The sequence below is a fragment of the Oncorhynchus clarkii genome, chromosome 33 (genome assembly GCF_045791955.1).
Source record: "Oncorhynchus clarkii lewisi isolate Uvic-CL-2024 chromosome 33, UVic_Ocla_1.0, whole genome shotgun sequence".
Classification (NCBI taxonomy): Eukaryota; Metazoa; Chordata; class Actinopteri; order Salmoniformes; family Salmonidae; genus Oncorhynchus; species Oncorhynchus clarkii.
The window spans coordinates 17,487,326-17,506,642 of record NC_092179.1 but is presented as its reverse complement, the minus strand read 5'-3'; the positions used below and the strand labels follow the sequence as shown (position 1 = coordinate 17,506,642).

Genomic DNA, 19,317 nt, shown 5'->3' with positions numbered 1-19,317 from the left:
CATTGTAGTGGGTTTAGCTGCAGACCGTGTGAACCAAAAGTTATTTAGGATTGAGGACTGATCCCTGATTTATGAGTTCAACTCCACCCAATCTGGCTAAGGATCAGAAATGAATGCTCTGTTGAATATTTAAGTAAAACAATATATTTTGCAGGCAGATTTCCTTTTTTTTACTTGACCTATATAGATTAGAAACAAACTGTACTGAAGTGATTAGTGATGATTTCTGGTATGTTGTTGCAGTATTATATGTCAATACATATTCACTTTACATATGCTGCAACAAAAAACATTTTCTGACTTGTTTTTTTTCTTGATTAATATCCCATTGTGAGAGCTACTGTAATCCAAACTAGACATATTTACTAGATAACAAATAATGCTTTTTGACACCAAAATATCGGTCATGATGTGAGATGTTATACAGTGAGAAAGGGCTTGAAATATCCCATTAGTAAAATTAAATTAAAACATACTGTACCTCTATGGCTCCTCCTCTCTCTAAAAGGCTTGTTTGGTTTTGATGAGCATACAGGTGGAGAAGTACTGTAGCTGGAGTGTTTATGAAGAGGATCTGATCTCCTCCTCCTTTGAACACACCCTTGTGTCAGTCAACATCATCAAGCCTGTTGTCTTGCTGAAAGATCCTTCTAGAAAGAGTGGACCCACCAAGACTGTGTTAATGTCCCTATATTGTAAATCAAACAACTTGAAAGGGAGACACCACTTATCCACATTGAGTAAATTATATGAAATAAATGTGTTGTAGTATAGTAAGTTATAATAATTTGATATATTGTTAGTCTAAAATTCTTAAGCATCTAAGCTGTTGGAGAGGGGGGAGTTCTAAACTGGGATGCTCTGGTTCGATGTGTACGACAACGTGTTCCAATTCCCGCCAATATCCAGCAACTACGCACAGCCATTAAAGAGGAGTAGGGACGACATTCCACAGGCAACACAGGCACTGCATGAGGCAAATGGTGGTCACACCAGATACTGACTGGTTTTATGATCCATATGCCTTGCCCTTTTTTTTAAGGTATCTGTGATCAACAGGATATCTGTATTCCCAGTCATGTGATTTCTTTATATGGATTTCTTTATATGGACGGTAACTCAGTAAAATCTTTGAAATTGTTGCATGTTGCGCTTTTTCAGTTTAGCAGATTGCAGCCCAAATGGTTTGGAATGTACAGACAAAAGTTGGCACATCAGTATTGCCAACTTCAGACGGGTCCTGTGGGGCTTGTGTGGGTTGTAGAGCAAAACAACATTGTGTTTGTGAGAATGTCTCCTTTCTATGAAGTATTTAGTAAATGTTGATCTTAGGACCTTTTGATCCTATAGGATCTTAACAATTGTTTTATAAGATATTATACCCCTAGAGCACAGGTGCGTCAAGTTAAGCTACATAATAAAAAAATCCCATTCAAATATGTCAGTTTCAGCTAGAGATATCTGTTTATTTACATGTTCTGCATCTTAATCCACCTCATCCGCCTATGTCACACTTCCGTATCTGCGGTCATATTAGTTGTAGGCCTAACCGTTCAGATGCTACAGATATTTTTCATGAGAAGACCGATTTTCAGGATGTCTCCTGGACTGACAAACAGGGGTGTAGCTCTGCCACTTTCCACCACAGATATGGAAGTGTGACATAGGCGTGTGTGACACATAAATAAACAGACATCTCTAAATTAAACTGACATATTTTGATGGTGATTTTTTGATTATGTTGCTTAACTTCATGCACCAGGGCTCTAGGTGGTATAATATCTTATAAAATAATTGTTAAGATCATGTAGGATCAACATAACCTAAGATCAACATTTCCCAAATACTGTACATAAACATAACAATTTATGCTTGGAATAATCAAATTACAACTAGCTATTCTTTGGATGGAATATGACCAAGACGAGAGTTCAAATCACCAAGGTGTTATACACTGAGTGTACAAAACAATAGGAACACCTGCTATTTCCATGACATACTGTAGACTGACGCGGTGAATCCAGGTGAATTCTATGTGCCCTTATTGATCTCACTTGTTAAATCCACTTCCGTGTAAATAAAGGGGAGAAGACTGGTTACAGAAGGATTTTTAAGCCTTGAGACAATTGAGACATGGATTGTATGTGTGTGCATTCAGTGTGTAAATATGCAGCGCAAAACATTTAAGGGTCTTTGAACAGTAGGTGCAAGGCGTGCCGTTTTGTGTCATTAATTGTCACGCTGCTGGGTTTTTCGTGCTCAACAGTTTCCTGTGTGTATCAAGAATGGTCCACCACCCAGAGGACATCCAGCCAACTTGGCACAACTGTGGGAAGCATTGGAGTCAACATGGGCCAGCATCCCCTGCTTTCAACATCTTGTAGAGTTGAGGCTGTTCTGAGGGGAAAAGGGGGGGTTGGAAATCAATATTAGAAAGTTGTTTCTAAATGTTTTGTACACTCAATGTAGACAACAACAATATGTCCTGCTCCTCGTTTGATTGGTAAATCAAGGCTTTGGCTCAGGGAAATGATAGGTAAATCTCAATTGACAATTTTCATGCCAGTTCTCCCCCTGTAATGGAATTAACCCTAAACCTATCTTTCTGGGAGAGGTACACTGTTTGTGGGCCCTCTTTGCTAATTTTCCTTTGGTGACTCTATTGAATAACTTAGCAAGCATTCATAGCCATTTTCATTTGCCTTTTAAGACCATGGACACTCATATTGAACAATATGATAACCACATATTGCATTACAATCATAACTCAAACCTCAGTGTTTAGAGAAGCTAGGTGAGGTGAAGCATGCATCAGAGTAGATATCTTCGGTCTGAAAAATATTTACCAGTATTTTGAATATAAAAGAGAGGGAGTTCAAGATCAGAGGTCAGTTGATCAAGATATTTCAAAATGAGACAGCAGTAGCCTGTACATAGTACAATAAGAGCATACTGCATAGCATACTGCAGTATAATTACAACTACCCCTGTCTATGCATTTGGCTAGAAACATGCTGTTTGAATATAGGAGTATCATAGTATCCAGTGATCATAAGTAAAGTCCTGTTTTCTATGCGGTACCTGCAGAGCAATGGCAGCCTAATACCCAATTGTGTTAACAAAGTGAAATGTCATTCTGGACGTACAAAAGCCTATAGTTCTTGATATCCTATTTAGTTGGAGTTTAGTGTCATAAGTAGTTAGGATGTGCTTCCCTGTCTTTATGTCAATTTAGATAAATGCTAAATAACAACATGATACATTAAATGTAGGGTGTCAAATCTTTGAACCTTCACTAACTGATCTGTGGTATTTGTTTTATCAAGGTGATTAATGTATAACAGCCATCAACTACATGAATAAGGGCAAGAACCCCACACCTCTCCCCTGCTATCCATGAGCCAGTGTTTATGACTGTAATAGCTGACACAGTCAACAAACCATGACAAAGGGGAAAACTATGATATACAAACGTTGGTTAGCTTGATAACATGGATAGTGTCATTCTGTCACACCCACAACATTCTCTCTGTCTCCTTCTTTACAGTTCTCTGAACCATGCCACCTGGAAGTGGGCACATAATTAAACATTGTTGTGATTTGTGTCCCCATCTCACCATTCTTGCTGGAGGGTGAAAATAATGGTAATACTGACGCCACTAATCAAACATATTTTATGTCAGAATGTCAACAGTTACATCCATGAGTGAGTGTGTAACATCATTATGAAGAATTACACAATGCAGATCCCTCACTAAAACGTGTTACTATGCATGTTTAAACTACAAACTTCTCTTCATTAATCAAATTGACCTTATGTACAACAAACATTATTACATTAAATTCATACACCAACAAGTCATAGATTCTAATTAGATTTTACAATTATAAAACATTGTAGAGTTTAAAACTAGCCTAACGTAACTTGACATCTTATTTCTAAGACAATGTTATTTATATACAGTAATATATTATTAGGTACTAGGATTATTTACAGTAAGCTTGACTATTTTAGTTTTCTTGGACCTTCCATTCATTTCCTGCTACAGCGTCATGGCTGGTCCTCTTCATCCAGACCCACACTGACCTAAGAAAACAAACACAACAGTACAAAGACCCTCACTGGTATTAGTTCATGAACACCTTGCTTGATTTTCATACTGTCAATGGGATGCAACACCTAACACACTGTACAAGGGACTCTGAACAGCATACTAATCTTAAGGAGGGTCATTTTCGTGTTTAGTGTTTACCTTCTTCAGGGCTTCCAAGTTCAACTCTTTTGTGAAAAACGTCTCCGTTAGGCAGTTCTCTCCAGCGCAGGTCTTTGAGGAAGTTCCCGTTCTTGGCAAACTCCTTTCTGATCTGTGAGATATGATCAAACCAGATAATGTCAGCAGCCCTCATTTTAATACAGCATCCTAAATGTAATTCTATGTGATTTTAGTTTTATTCCTAATCATGAGAAGAGTGAAATGAGTGAGGATGACATTGATTAATGATGTGGGAGATGTAGGACTACTGTACCTGCTCCAACATCTGTTCCTTTACCACTGGGTCATTGAGGTCAGCTCCTGTGTTAGATTTCAGAGACATCCTTACAATGGTCTGCTTGATTCTCTTCTAGAGGAACATAGGAATGATACGATGAGAAAGCCACTCAAATGAGATTCAGCTTATTTGTCAATAAATAATGAACTTTTCTTCCGCTGTTCTTTAAAGGCTGTAAATTACTTTATCTGTGTGGTAGCAATCCTCTGTGTTCTATGTTTACCAGTATGGAACTATCATATCATATTAGAAACCACATGAACAAACATTTGCATTTGTTCCTAGTGAGAGTGGGAAGAGAGAGGTGGCTGGAATAGGCTACATGTAGCATCTCAATGTCCCATGTGACAGTGTTTACTGCAGTGGGACCCCACTGGGGCAAAAATGCCGTCCCTGTCCCTGTATTATGACCCCCAATGTCCCAAATAAGATAGCAGTCTTGTGGGCTGTCTGGTCTAGTGGTAATGCCACAGCCTCTGGAACACGTCTATGGTGTCAGAAAAGGTTTGAATCCAGTCTAGTGCCCTTTGACTCAACCTCTGCCTGTATTTTCCTCTCTCTATCTGTTCAATAAAAGATGTCAGTCTTACTTCCAGTGCAAAGGAATGGTCTCTTCAGAGAGCAGTCTATATTGTCCAGGGAGGCGTGTTCAGTCTGTCCATGGCCCTGACGGGTCAGGGAGCAGCAGTTACTAGCACCCAGTTGAGGCTCAGACACACAGTATGGGAAGAGGTCCCCATTGGACCACTGCCGCATTCTGGTAGAAGTCTTCCAGTAGAGTCCAATCCACATATCAACCTGCTGTGTTTCTGTCATGCTTTGGAATGCTGTGTAATCCTCTTGGGTGAGGATGCTCGCTAAGTCATCTCCATTGGCTCGGCAAGCCGTCTGTGCCCCCTCCCACGTCAATGAACCTTGACCCATGTAATATTTAAGCTCTGAGGAATTCTTTGATTGTGTGCCTAAGGACAGAAGATACACAATTGTCCTAAAAATGTCTGAAAGACATGGACATTGATGTTAAATAAATGTACCTAAACGGTTGTCAAAGGATACATTATTTGACATGTACTATGTACTTTACCAAGGTGTTCTGAATGAATAACCCCCTTCAAGTAAAGTGTTTACATTACTTTGGAGTAGTAGTTTACAAAAATCAGACAAGGGAGAGAATGGATGCAAAATCAACTTACTTTTCTGGCACACAAATTGACATGGATTTGTGCAATCTCTCAAACCCCATACTTTTGCACTTTGTCCATGAACAACACACTTTGCATATGGTGGATTCCAATAGCCCACTCTGGGACAAAAAGCATTGTATTGGGAGTGGACCCTGACAGCGTCAGTGAGGCTCTGTGCTGACACTGCTCTCAGAGCTGCTATCTGGTCCTCAGCATTGAAGATGGTGGCCAGTTCCTCGTAGTACTCCCTGCAGAACTTCTGGGCTTCTGCCATGCTCCTCCCCTCACTAACCAGAGTAAACAATGGTATCTCTACTGCTGGACCTGTGTGGACAGACAAAGCACGGGGTGATTCCTAATCAAACTTGAACCAAAAAAGTTCAGAACTTTTGGGGATTATCACTAAATATAATCCATAGAATGGTCCTTTAGAGGAAGGATTGTTGACATAGACTGACCAGGTGAATTCAGGTGAAGCTATGTTCCCTCATTGATATCACCTGTTAAATCCACTTCAATCAGTGTAGATGAAGGGGAGTAAGTTAAAGAAGGATGTTAGCCTTGAGACAATTGCAACATTGATTGTTTATGTGTGCCATTTAGAGGGTGAATGGGCAAAACAAAATATTGAAGTGCCTTTGAACAGAGTATGGTTGTAGTTGCCAGGCACACCTGTTTGAGTATGTCAAGAACAGCAAAGTTGCTGGGTTTTTCAAGCTCAGCAGTTTCTATGTGTATCAACAATGTTTATCACCCAAAGGACATCCAGCCAACCTGACACAACTGCGGGAAGCATTGGAGTTAACATGGGCCAGCATCCCTGTGGAACGCTTTCGACACCTTGTAGATTCCCCAACGAATTGTACGGACAAATTGAGGCTGTTCTGAGGGCAAAATGGGGTGCAACTCATATACTAATATACTCTACGTCCATATCAAAGTTCCAGACTGGGATCTCTGCTACTTTTAGCGTTATGGGATTCAAAAATCATGTTAAACACTATTATTCCACAAAGAGTGAGTCCATGTAACTTATTATGTGACTTGTTAAGGACATTTTGCTCCTGAATTTATTTAGGCTTGCCATAACAAAGTGTTTGAATACTTATTGACTCAAGACATTTCAGCTATTCATTTTTGATTAATGTTAAACATTTCTATAAACATAATTCCACTTTGAGTCTTAAAGGAAGACTGAGTAAGGTCAGAATGTCACAAATATTCCAATTTCAGTAAGATACTTCTCAACTCTGCTTCAATGCACAAATGCCAAATACTGTTCAATTCAACAATCCTTCCTCCAAAGGACACCTCTATGGATGAAACTTTTGTTTGGGTTTTGGTAGGAATCACCCATGACCTGACATCAATGTTAATATAAAACTACTTTGGATTTAAAATGGAGCTGAAGTTATTTGAAGCTCAATAAACCTCATTTCATACCAATGTTGTTGAGCTAGATCACTCCATCATCTCAATTTAGAGCTAATTTACAACTCCTTGACAATGTGAATGCTGAAAACACGTTTAAAGAATTGTAAGTAATATGTGTACAGTTTGTTATATTGGTCCATACCTTCACTGCAGCCCTTCCTAGTGTAACCAGATATGATTCCTGGATTGTTTGTCATAGTTGGTTGACCGAAGGAATACTTTTGATAGCAATGGAATCTGTTTTGAAAGTAAAAGACAATAATGATGCACTTCCTATGTCATTTCTATTTTACATTTAAAAAAAGTTGTAATCAATGTAGTTGTAAACAAATACTGTTTATCATTTTGATCTCTTGCATAGTCAGTCCATGAGAGAGGTGACATTTCTCTAGCCTTCAACTATTTATCCTTCAACTATTTACGGAAAGAAGTGGTGCGACCACCACCCAAACAGGCAACCCAAATACTCAAATAGATTACTCTTTAACCGCCTAGCTGAAGTAGGAACACCCAGGGTTCTGAGTGCAGGCAAGCTGGCAATGATGGTGGTCCCGTTCATACACCATCAGAATGTCGTTCCCACCAGAGTCTTTGTCAACCAGGAATCCATGTGAGCAGTGAGCTGTTGAATAGGGGAAAATATGGTTTTCAATTAGATTACAAGTAAATTAAAAAGACTACCACAAAAGAGACAGAAATGGCTTTGTCCATGCTCAATATTACAAGTTTAGATTGATTTACACTAAACCATGAAGGATATGTCTTATCTTATAAAGCATATTAGCATGTTCACTCACATGGTTCAACTGCTCTTGTGTCACTGAAGGACTCATCCAAGGACTGCTGGCTGAAGAAGAAGTCAGGGGCTGCACCTGGGCAAAGAAAACATTCCCACACTGTAAATTTAACAAGAAAGATCACAAAAAGTAATGTGTATGTTGTATCTGTTACACATGTATAACTTGTACATAGATAGTGAGATCTAAAAACATGGATATGTATCACAGTAGAGCAAATAAGGTAACTATATCAGCATACTGTGGTCAGTGTACATGTTCTCGCTGATGTTTTTAGTTTAAAGATGTTGGAGAAAAGGGAAGACAATTCTTACCCAGAAACACTGCCAACACTGTTGGGAGCCACATAGCCACTGAAAAGATGTAAAAGGGGCAAGAAGGTGTTTGTCTGTTTTAGAAAATATTTTATAAATATGTAAAAGAAACAAGATGATAAATAAGGATTTTGTGATAGAGAAAAGAGATGCCGAATGCAAACTGTTATGGAAGAGAAGTCTCTCGTGACAGCCTGAACATTGAGCAGCTGATTTGTTTCTGGATGAACGAGATGAATGTAAAAACTACAGTATGTAAAATAGCCAGTGGATTTAACTAGGCAAATAGAGTATGATACTCTGACTAATTTGACAGGGAAAGAGTGACTAAAGTGACTTGATTCAACCTTTCTCCTCCCCCTTCTGTCCTCAAGAAATATGAAACGTTTGTTGTGTTGTGATGCTTTTAAATATTCATATTATGACATAAAATGTACTGTTTTGGATGATTTTGAGTGAAATCAGGAGTAACTGTACCTTTGCCTTTCACCTTTAACAGGAAAACGTCTGTTTTGCTCAAATTCTACCTCGGTAATGAGGCATCAATCTATTAATGCCAATATTTGACAAAGTGACACACAATCTTGTGTGTCATTGTAGTGGGTTTAGCTGCAGACTGCGTGAGCCAAATTTTATGTAGGACTAAGTGCTGACCCCTGATATATGAGTTCAATTCCACCCAAGCTGGCTAGGTGTCACGTCCTGACCTTAGTTCCTTTTTTATGTCTCTATTTTAGTTTGGTCAGGGCGTGAGTTGGGGTGGGCATTCTATGTCTTGTGTTCTATGTTTTCTATTTCTATGTGTTTGGCCTGGTATGGTTCCCAATCAGAGGCAGCTGGCAATCGTTGTCTCTGATTGGGAACCAAAGTTAGGCAGCCTGTTTTTCCCACTTGAGTTGTGGGTAGTTGTTTTCTGTCTCTGTGTCTCTACCAGACAGGACTGTTTCGGTTGTTATTTTGTTTACTTTGTGTTTCAGTGTTCAGTTATCGAATAAATCTAACATGGACACTTACCACGCTGCATCTTGGTCCTCTCCTTCCAACAGCCGTTACCCTAGGGATCATACATTAATGCTCTGTTAACTATTTAAGTAAAACAATACATTTTGCAGACAGAATCCTTTTTTTTTTTTTACTTGAGCTATATAGATTAGAAACAAACAGTACCGTATGTCATTGATCAAGTTAAGTGATATGATAAAATTATAGCTGGCATGCTGTTGCAGTATTACATGCCATTACATAATTATTTTTAAACAACACATTTTCTGACTTACTCTCTGCTTGATAAATATTCCATCATGAGAGTCACTGTGATCCAACCTAGGCATATTTACTAGATAACAACTTTAAAATAATGCTTTTTGACACCAAAATATCGGTCATGATGTGAGATGTTATAGTGAGAAAGGGCTTGTAATATCCCATTAGTTAAAGTAAAATTAAACATACCTCTATGGCTCCTCCTCTCTCTCCAAGGCTTGTTTGGTTTTGATGAGCAGACAGGTGGAGAAGTACTGTAGCTGGAGTGTTTATGAAGAGGATCTGCTCTCCTCCTCCTTTGAACACACCCTTGTGTCAGTCAACATCATCAAGCCTGTTGTCTTGCTGAAAGATCCTTCTAGAAAGAGTGGACCCACCAAGACTGTGTTAATGTCCCTATATTGTAAATCAAATGACCTAAAAGGGAGACTCCACTTATGGACATTGAGTAAATTGTATTTAATAAATATGTTGTAGTCTGTAATAGATTTATTTTTTATTTTTAGTGTCACTTTATACAATTTTTAAGTTCTGGTAGGAGCCAAAACATTTGAAAAATTCCAACATTTACATGAAGATACCAATTTATTTTTGGTTGGCATATGACCAAGACAAGAGTTCCAATCCCCAAGGAGATATACACTGAGGGCACAAAACATTAGGAACACCTGCTCTTTCCATGACATAGACTGACCAGATAAATCCAGGTGAAAGCTATGATCCACTTATTGACGTCACTTGTAAATCCACTTCAATCAGTGTAGATAAAGTGGAGGAGACAGGTTACAGAATGATTTTTAAGCATTGAGACAGTTGAGACATGGATTGTGTGCCTGCCATTCAAAGGGTGAATGGGCAAGACAAAATATTTAATTGCCTTTGAAAGGGGTACGGTAATAGGTGCCAGGCACACCGGTTTGAGTGTGTCAAGAACTGCAACTCAATATTAGGAAGGTGTTCCTAATAATTTGTCCACTCAGTTCAGATAACCTGATATGTTCTGCTCTTCATTTGATTGGGAAATCAAGACTTTGCGCTTAGGGAAATGGGTAAATCTCAGTAGAAAATGTTCATGTCAGTTCTCCCCCTATAATGGTATTAACCCTAAACCTGTCTTTCTGGAAGAGGTATACTATTTTTTGGGCCCTCTTGACTAGGTTAGGTTTCCTTTAGTGACTTTAAATAACATATCAAGCATGCATGGCCATTGCCATTTGCCTTTTAAGGCCATGGACACACATATTGAACAATATGATAACCACATATTACATTACAATAACGCACACCTCAGTGTTCAGAGCGTCTAGGTGAGGGAAAGCATTGGGGCCCCAGCCAGACCAATCAATCAGTTTTATTTACTAGAAGGAGGGAGTTCAACATCAGAGGTCAGTTGATCAAAATTAGACCTCAGTAGCCTGTACATGCTACAATAAGAGCATACTGCATAGCATACTGCAGTATAATTACAATTATCCCTGTCTATGCCTTTAGCTAGAAACTTGTTGTTTGAATACATGAGTATCATAGACCTTCCAGTGATTGTATATTAAGTCCTGTTTTATTTGTGGTACCTGCAGGGCTATGGCAGCCTAATACCCAATTGTGTTAACAAAGTGCAATTCTGTATTTTCTGTATTTCCAAAGCCCATAGTTCCTGATAGCTTACTTAGTTGGAGTTTAGTGTTACAAGTAGTTAGTATATGGTTTTACTTCCCTGTCTTTTTGTCAATTTGGACAAATGCTAAATGACTACATCATTCAAGAAATGTAGGGTGTCAAATCTTTTGAACCTTCACTGATTAATGTATAACAGCCATCAACTACATGAATAAGGGCAAGAACCCCACACCTCTCCCCAGCAATCCATGAGTCAGTGTTTATGACTGTAATAGCTGACACAGTCAACAAACCATCACACCAGGGAAAACTAATGAACATACAAACGTTGATTATCTTCATAACATGGATTCTGTTACACCTACGAGACTTTGTCTGTCTCCTTCTTTACAGTTCTCTGAACCATGCCACCTGGAAGTGGGCACCTAATTCTACATGGTTGTGATTTGTGTCCCCATCTCACCATTCTTGCTGGAGGGTGAAAATAATGATGTCACTAATCAAACATATTTTATGTCAGAATGTCGACAGTTACATCCATGAGTGAGTGTGTAACATCATTCTGAAGACTTTTACACTCTGACAATCCTTCACTGTCACTATACATGTTTTAACTACAAACTTAAAAATCCACTTCTCTTCACTAATCAAATTGCCCAACAAGCTTTTTTATCACAATATGTTCAAATACCAACAAAACATCTAGATTATAATTGTATGTTGCATTAGTAAAATATAGTCAAATCTAAATCTAGCCTCACTGTAACGGTTGTCTTCATCGCCTGACGACGAGTATGAAATATCGGACCAATGCGCAGCGTGGTATGTGTTCATGATGTTTTATTACTGAACACAAATACAAAATAACAACGGGAAAAAACGAAAGTCCTGCAAGGTGCAGAAAACACTAAACAGAAAATCACCCACAACTAAAATGGGGAAAACAGGCTACCTAAGTATGATTCTCAATCAGAGACAACGAACGACACCTGCCTCTGATTGAAAACCATACCAGGCCAAAAACAAACACAACATAGAAAAAAGAACATAGACTACCCACCCCAACTCACGCCCTGACCAAACTAACACAAAGACATTATAAGGGAACTAAGGTCAGAACGTGACACTTACGAAACAAAAATAGAAAGTATTTCATAAGAGAAAGCTAACTTTCACAACTAGAATAAGGTAAACTTAAAATAATATATTATTTTGGACTATTTTAGTTCTCTTTGACCTTCCATCCCTCTCCTGTTGCATCATCATGGCTGGTCCTCTTCATCCAGACCCACACTGACCTAAGAAAACAAACAACAGTACAAAGACTCTCACTGGAATTAGTTCATGAACACCTTAATTTTCATACTGTCAATGGGATGCAAAACCTAACAACACACTGTACATGGGAATCTAAAGAACAGACTAAACATAAGGAGGGTCATTTTCATAACTGACACAAAGTGTGTACATTCTTCAGGACATTCAAGTTCAACTGTTTTGCGAAAACATCTCAATTAGGCAGTTCTCTCCAGCATAGGTCTAGGATGAAGTTTCCGTTCTTGGCCAGCTCATTTCTGATCTATGAGATATGATCACACTATATAAAGCCAGCAACACCCATTTTAATTGAGCATCCTAAATGTAATACTATGTGATGTCAAGTTTCTATTCCTAATCATGAGAAGAGTGAAATGAGTGAGGATGACGTTGATTTCTGATGTGGGAGATGTAGGACTACTGTACCTGCTCCAACATCTGTTCCTTTACCACTGGGTCATTGAGGTCAGCTCCTGTGTTAGATTTCAGAGACATCCTTACAATGGTCTGCTTCATTCTCTTTTCTAGAAGGACATAGAAATGATAAGATCAGACAGCCACTCAAATGATATTCAGCTTATTTACAATAAATAAGTAACTTATCTTCCACTGTCCCTTAAAGACCGTAAATTACTTTGTAACTGTAGTTCAAGCCTCTTGTATTCTATGTTTACCAGTAAGGAACTATCTCATAAAAGAAACCACATGAGCACACATTTCCATTAATCCCTGGTGAGTGTGGGGAGAGAGATGTGGATTAGGCTACATGAAGCATTCCTGTCCGACATCTGACAGTACTTGTTAATGTGGGACCCTATTGGTGCACCTATCTTACAAACCATAATAACCCCAATAAGATGGCAGTCTTGTGGTCTACCTGGTCTAGTGGTAATGTCTATGGTGTTGATAAGGTTTGAATCTGGCCTAGTGACCTTTGATGCAACCTCTGTCTCTTTCCCTACTGTTATCTTCACTTTCTATCTTTTTATAGAAAATATATATGTAAAATAAAAAAAGATAGTCTTACTTCCAGTGATCTCTTCAGAGAGCACTCTCTATTGTCCAGTGAGGAGGGTTCAGTCTGTCCATGGCCCATATGGGTCAGAGAGCAGCAGTTAGTTGAGGCTGATTGTCTGTGCTCAATATTACAATATTTGTCACGGTCGTCATATGGAGGAGACCAAGGCGCAGCGGTGTAAGCATACATATTTCTTTTAATTAAGAAAAATTACACAACGTGAAGCTAATATGAGAAGTGCAGAACAGGCAACTAAACAGACTAAGAACCCACAAAATACCCAAGGAATATGGCTACCTAAATATGGTCCCCAATCAGAGACCAAGATAAACAGCTGCCTCTGATTGAGTACCAATTTAGGCAACCATAGACATATAAACACCTAGACTACCAAAACCCCTAGACATACAAAAAACCCTAGACAATACAAAAAACAAATAAACCACCCTCGTCACACCTAGACCTAACCAAAATAATAAAGAAAACAAAGAACTAGGGTCAGGGCTTGACAATATTAGACTGATTTACACTAAAGCATTAAGGATATAGAATATCAGCATAAACACTCACATGGGTCGACTGCTCAGGTGTCACTGAAGGACTCATCCAAGGACTGCTGGCTGAAGAAGAGGTCAGGGGCTGCACCTGGAAAAAAATGGTTTGGAGAGCAGTGTTGCATAAATACAGCCCATCAGTGCAATTGTGTGTCAACATTACAGATGTCACAAACATCTCACCCCCTGATAATCAAGAGACAGTATTAGGTCAAAAGTTGTCAGGTTCATTGTCGTTGACAGTTGAGATGGACTCCTTCAGTCCTGCTTGAATTATTGATAAAGTCAATTTAGTCTAGACATCACTGAACACCTCTCAAATCTTAGGGTTAGATTATGACCATTTTAATTGCTTTTGACTCAACACTCAATGTACTTTCTATGAAGGATGAAATTTCACACTGATCAAAACGCTGAATGGATGTTTATTTATTGTTACTTTTATTTATTTAACCTTTATTTAACTAGACAAGTCAGTTAAGAACAAATTCTTATTCATAATGACGGCCTACACCGGCAAAACTCGGACGACGCCGGGCCAATTGTGTGCCGCCATATGGGACCCCCAATCACGGCCGGTTGTGATACAGCCTGGATACAAACCAAGGTGTCTGTAATGACACCTCTAGCACTGAGATCAAATCAAATCAAATGTTATTAGTCACATGCGCCGAATACAACAGGTGTAGACCTTACAGTGAAATGCTTACGTACGAGCCCCTAACCAACAATACAGCTTCAAAAAATATGGATAAGAATAAGAGATAAAAGTAACAAGTAAATAAAGAGCAGCAGTCAGCAGTGAAATAACAATAGCGAGACTTTATACAGGGGGGTACCGATACAGAGTCAATATGCGGGGGCACCAGTTAGTTGAGGTAGTATGTACATGTAGAGTTATGAAAGTGACTACATAGATGACAACAGAGAGTATCAGTGGTGTAAAGAGGGGGAGAGGGGGGCAGGGGGGCATGCAATGCAAATACTCTGGGTAGCCATTTGACTAGATGTTGAGGAGTCTTATGGCTTGGGGGTAGAAGCTGTTTAGAAGCCTCTTGGACCTAGACTTGACGCTCCGGTACCGCTTGCCGTGCGGTAGCAGAGAGAATAGTCTAAGACTAGGGTGGCTGGAGTCTTTGACAATTTTTAGGGCCTTCTTCTGACACCCCCTGGTATAGAGGTCCTGGATGGCAGGAAGCTTGGCCCTCTGTAGTGCCTTGCGGTCGGAGGCCAAGCAGTTGCCATACCAGGCAGTGATGCAACCAGGACGCTCTCGATGAAGCAGTGCCTTAGACTGCTGTGCCACTCGGGAGCCCAGAACATAGATGAATAATTACATAATTACACAGGACTTAAATACTATATTTTCAGTTAATACCTTTTACTTTACCTTTCTTTACCCTGTTTTTAAACAATCAAAGTATTACAGTAAATGATAGGTAAAATAACAATGCTTATGAGTCAGTATTATGTAAATATAGTATCATTAAGTAATATCATCTAATAGAGTTGATAATAAGTAAAAGTAATAGTAATAATAGTAATAGTGGTATAATAATATAATGAATTGAAATGCAGGCCCTTTCCAGACCCTGAGTGTCTGCAGACTGTCCAGGCTGCCATGTAGAGCCCTCTAGTGGAGATCTGTTAAAACATCACATACAGAATAAGAGGACATTGATGTATCTTATATGTCCAGGCCTTGCCATTATGTTTTGGGCTCGTTCTAAAGACTATTACTAGTAGAGTGAGTCTATACTGTAAAGGGGGGGGGGGGGGGGTAAAGGTAAGGAGTTAAAGGGAGGAAAGAGCAAGCAATGCAGATAGTAGCCAACTGTAGAGAGGGGGTTTCTGGGATGTGGGTTGAGCCTTATTCAATAGGGACATCTCGCCCCCCTGAAAATCAAAAGACAGTACTAGGTCAAAATATGTTTTCTAAGATGTCAGGTTCATTGTCGTTGACAGTTGAGATGGGCTCCTTCAGTCCTGCTGAAAATATTGATAAAGTCGATTTAGACTAGACCACTTAAATCATAGGGTTGGATTATTCGGGGCGGCAGGTGGCCTAATGGTTAGAGCGGTGGGCCAGTAACTGAAAGGTTGCTTGGTCGTATCCTTGAGCTGACAAGGTAAAAATCTGTTGTTCTGCCCTTGAACAAGGCAGTTAACCCACTGTTCCCAGGCGTCATTGTAAATTAGAATTTGTTCTTAACTGATTGTGTAGTTACAAAAATAATTAATTAATTGCTTTTGATTCATCACTCAATGTAATTTCCACGAAGAAGGAAATTCCACAATGATCAAATGCTAAATGGATGTTTATTCAGAACAAAGTTGAAAGAAAGTACAAAATAACAATAATTACATTCTAACTAAATAGCGTTCTGAAACAGTACATATCACACAGGAGTTAAATACTACATGTTCAGTTAATAACTTTTACTTTACCTTTCTTTACTCTACTTTTAAACAATAAAAGTAGTACAGTAAATTATAGGTCAAATAACTATGCTAATGAGTCAGTCTATTTAAGTGCAGTATCATTAAGTAATATCATGCAATAGAGATGATAATAATAAGAAATGTAATAGTATTAGTAATAATAGTAATAATAGTATTATTAATAATAGTAGTTATAGTGGTGTAATGATATAATGATTTGAATTGCAGGTTCCTTACAGGCCATGATTGTGGTGGTCTATCTAGCAGATCAGTGTGGTGTCTGTCTGCAGACTGTCATAGGTTGTCATTGAGAGCCCTCTAGTGGACGTCTGTTGAAACATCATATACATGTCCTCATCTACAAGAGGACATGGATGAGAGGACATACAGTAGTGTATATGACCAGGCCTTGCCGTTATGTTTTGGCTCATATAATCAGAGCATTGCATAAAGTAATACATTGAATTGAGCTGAAATGAGTCAAGACAGTAAATCTCTATTCCACAGTAAACCATGACAGTTCTATGTCATAATTGCTTATCTACAATTTTGTGAATGTTCTACCCCTCTGAACAAGCCCAAAACAAGATATCCAAAGTTGAACAACGCACCTTGACAGATGAAGGGTAATTCCTGATGACAGGAAGCATCCAGCCACTTCAGTTCTCCGTTACCAACCCGGACCATCTTACCACAGTGGTAATTCATGGGGTTGAGGGGGAAGCAGCTGTGCCACTCTCTGTACTTTGCCACCTTATCAACGTCACTACTGGTCCACAGCCAGGGGACGCTCCACTCAAAGACGGACTGCTCTAGACCAATCCACACATGGCAGCTCCACATTGGCCAGGAGCTCGGCCAAGTCAGCCTGCACGGTCTGGTTGGTGATGTGCACCAGGTTGGAGCTATGTCTTTCACAGAACGCCAGGGCATTGATCCAGCTCTTGGACTCGTTGAAATAGTGCAGGTAATCTCCATGGAAAGGACACAAACTCACATGTAATGGCATACATGTTAATGCATGTTCACTAACACAAGACCACAAACACTCTCAAGGACTTGTCTGTCATTAAAAGCCCAACAACTGTCACTTGTATTCCATTGTGCAGATTGGTACAGAATGTAGCTCCATGTCTGACACTCACCAGGATGGAGTGGAGAAGGTGCACTACTGGGGGAGGGTGTGGGCTTCCTGTCTGGGGAGGTGGGAACTGATTAGGTCAGTTGTCCACTGGAAGTTGTAGGATGGTGGTGTGGTGGATTGTCCAGTAGTGGTAGTTGGTGAGGTGGTGGACTGTCCCTTAGTAGTGGTAGTTGGTGAGGTGGTAGACTGTCCAATAATAGTGGTAGTTGGTGAGGTGGTGGACTGGCCATTAGTGGTGGTAGTTGGTGAGGTGGTGGACTGTCCATTAGTAGTGGTAGTTGGTGAGGTGGTGGACTGTCCAGTAGTAGTGGTAGTTGGTGAGGTGGTGGACTGTCCATTAGTAGTTGTAGTTGGTGAGGTGGTGGACTGTCCAGTAGTAGTGGTAGTTGGTGAGGTGGTGGACTGTCCATTAGTAGTAGTAGGTAGTAAAGTGGTAGGTGTTGTGGTGGACATCTTGATAGAGGGAGGTCCAGTTAAAGTAGGGCTGGTGGTTTCAGGGGTCACAGGAGAATCCCCAGTGGTGTTAAGTGGATGTCTTTTGATGTCCATTTTCTGTCTGAGTTCACGGTTTCCACCTCCCCAGGTCGGTTAGCATTGCTGAAATGGCTCCCGTTTGACCAATCCCATAGCTTGCACTCATGCTTTAGTCCAATCCAGGTGATCCCTTTAGTCACCTCAAAAACATCCTGCTCTTTCTGGTTACAAATACTTGCCAGTTCACTGCCTTTGTTTGTCCTGCAGTCTGTCAAAGCATCCTGCTGCGTCTTTGTCCCAGGCATCAGCTCATACACCTTCTCTGTTGTTCCATTACCATGATGAACTTCTAGGAGGGAAGAAGAAACTGACACATCAGATTTCATGAGACCGTTAATGACTTCACACAATGAGAAATAACTTGGAAGTTACAGGTGATAACCTAATTTGTAAAGTGCTTGAGATCTGATTACTTGAGGAATACAGGTTTTGAGTAGGTGTTGTGCAATCAATCAATCAATCCCATTTGTTAAATGACAATATATGGCTGTGATTGCGCAAGGAATGAGCCTACACTTTCTGTCGTTTCCCCAAGGTGTTTACAGCATTGTGACGTATTTGTAGGCATATCATTGGAAGATTGACCATAAGAGACTACATTTTCCAAGTGTCCGCCTGGTGTCCTGCGTGGAATTCGGTGCGCAAACGCCAGCTGCTTGTACTTTTCCATTTGATTGAGGGGAGAAACCATGCTTCCACGAACGATATATCATTGAAGAGATATGTGAAAAACACCTTGAGGATTGATTCTAAACAATGTTTGCCATGTTTTCAGTCGATATTATGGAGTTAATTTGGAAAAAAGTTCGCGTTTTGAGGACTGAATTTTCGTTTTTTTTGGGTAGCCAAATGTGATGTACAAAACGGAGCTATTTCTAATACACAAATAATCTTTTTTGGAAAAACTGAGCATCTGCTATCTAACTGAGAGTCTCCTCATTGAAAACGTCCGAAGTTCTTCAAAGGTAAATTATTTTATTTGAAGGCTTTTATGTTTTTGTTGAAATCTTGCGTGCTGGATGCTAACGCTAATGCTAACGCTAAATGCTACGCTAGCTAGCCACTTTTACACAAATGATTGTTTTCCTATGGTTGAGAAGCATATTTTGAAAATCTGAGATGACAGTGTTGTTTACAAAAGGCTAAGC

The 19,317-nt window shown here is 39.6% G+C and overlaps 1 long non-coding RNA gene across 1 annotated transcript; it reads right to left on the bottom strand.

The window, feature by feature from the left end:
- Window positions 1–3,754: 3,754 nt before the first annotated feature.
- LOC139392600 (uncharacterized) lies at window positions 3,755–4,623 on the bottom strand. The gene is made up of 3 exons (XR_011629715.1): window positions 4,528–4,623; window positions 4,254–4,365; window positions 3,755–4,087 (listed from the first exon to the last, which is right to left on the bottom strand). It is a non-coding gene; the product is annotated as an uncharacterized lncRNA (long non-coding RNA).
- Window positions 4,624–19,317: the final 14,694 nt, after the last annotated feature.